Source organism: Physeter macrocephalus, chromosome 11 (assembly GCF_002837175.3).
Source record: "Physeter macrocephalus isolate SW-GA chromosome 11, ASM283717v5, whole genome shotgun sequence".
Taxonomy (NCBI): domain Eukaryota; kingdom Metazoa; phylum Chordata; class Mammalia; order Artiodactyla; family Physeteridae; genus Physeter; species Physeter macrocephalus.
The window spans coordinates 128,383,006-128,385,279 of NC_041224.1; positions in this window are offsets into that span (position 1 = coordinate 128,383,006).

Sequence of the window (2,274 nt, forward strand, 5' to 3'; positions counted from 1 at the left end):
AGAAAAGGGAACCCTCATGCACTGTTGGTGGGAATGTAAATTGGTACAGCCACTGTGGAGAACAGTATGGAGGTTCCTTAAAAAACTAAAAATAGAATTACCATATGACCCAGCAATCCCACTACTGGGCCTATACCCAGAGAAAACCATAATTCAAAAAGACACATGCACCCCAATGTTCATTGCAGCACTATTTACAATAGCCAGGTCATGTAAGAAACCTAAATGCCCATCGACAGACGAATGTATAAGGAAGATGTGGTACATATATACAATGGAATAGTACTCAGCCATAAAAAGGAATGAAATTGGGTCATTTGTAGAGACGTGGATGCATCTAGATACTGTCATACAGAGTGAAGTAAGTCAGAAAGAGAAAAACAAATGTCGTATATTAACGCATATATGTGGAGTCTAGAAAAATGGTACATAAACCGGTTTGCAGAACAGAAATTGAGACACAGATGTAGAGATCAAACGTATGGACACCAAGGTGGGAAAGCGGCAGGGGGTGGGGTTGGTGGTGGGATGCATTGGGAGATTGGGTTTGACGTGTATACACTGATGTGTATAAAATGGATGACTAATAACCTGCTGTATAAAAAGTAAATTTAGAAACTACATTATGGAAATAGATAAATACAAGCAAAATAGCTTTAATCTTGGGATTGTATTATTACCTGTCATCACACAGCATTTTGTTAAGGCACAAGACTTCCAAGAAATGTTATCAGAGATAAATAATACCAGAGACTCAACATTGTTAAGAAGCATTTGTTTCTACAACAAATGACAGGACCAATTTATGTCATCTTCCTTGTCAAATGCTATATTTACTTCTACAATGTTCCAACTTCGTTACTGAAAGCTCCTGTACCCATTTTCTTCTTGGGGAATGAATAACTGTAAAATAATAATTTGTTTAACTCTTAGAAGTGTTATAAATAATAAAATAATTTCAATGATCTGTACTGAAATATAGTCATGTTAAATATTCAGAAAAAAAGGAATCAAAGAGAAAATATTAAAAGCAACAAGGGGAAAGCAACAAATAACATACAAGGGAAACCCCATAAGGTTATCAGCTGATTTTTCAGCAGAAACTCTGCAGGCCAGAAGGGAGTGGCATGGTATATTTAAAGTGATGAAAGGAAAAAACCTACAACCAAGAATACACTACAGAGTAAGGCTGTCATTCAGACTCAACAGAAAAATCAAAAGCTTTACAGACAAGCAAAAGCTAAGAGAATTCGGCACCACCAAACCAGCTTTACAATAAATATTAAAGGAACTTCTCTAGGCAGAGAAGAAAAGGCTACAAATAGAAACAAGAAAATTACAAAATGGGAAAGCTCACCACCAAAGGCAAATGCACAGTACAGGTAGGAAATCATCCACACACAAATATGATATCAAAACCAGCAGTTGTGAGAAGAGGAGAGTACAAACAAAGGATATTGGAACTGCATTTGAAGTTGAGACAAGAAACTTAAGACAATCTTGTATATACATGTAGACTGCAATATCAAAACCTCATGGTAACTGCAAACCAATAATCTACAATAGATTCACACACAAAAAAGAAAAAGCAATCCAAACACATTACTAAAGAGAGTCATCAAATCACAAGAGAAGGGGACAAAAGAGGAAGGGAAAAAAAAAGATCTACAAAACAAATCCAGAGCAGTTAACAAAATGGCAATAAGAACATACATATTGATAATTACCTAAAATGTAAATGGATTAAATGCTGCAACCAAAACACATAGACTGGCTGAATGTATTCAGAAACAAGACCCATATACATGCTGTCTGCAAGAGACCCACTTCAGACCTAGGGACACATACAGACTGAAAGTGAGGGGATGGAAAAAGATATTCCATGCAAATGGAAATCAAAACAAAGGTGGAGTAGCAATTCTCAAATCAGACAAAATAGACTTTAAAGACTGTTACAAGAGAGAAAGAAGTACACTACATAATCAAGGGATGAATCCAGAAAGAAGATATAACAATTGTATATATTTATGCACCCAACATAGGAGCACCTCAATACATAAAGCAAATGCTAACAGCCATAAAAGAGGAAATAGACAGTAACACAGTAATAGTGGGGGACTTTAACACCTCACTTTCATCAATGGACAGATCATCCAAAATGAAAATAAATAAGGAAACACCAGCTTTAAATGACACATTAAACAAGATGGACTTAATTGATATTTATAGGACATTCCATCCAAAAACAACAGAATACACTTTCTTCTCAAGTGC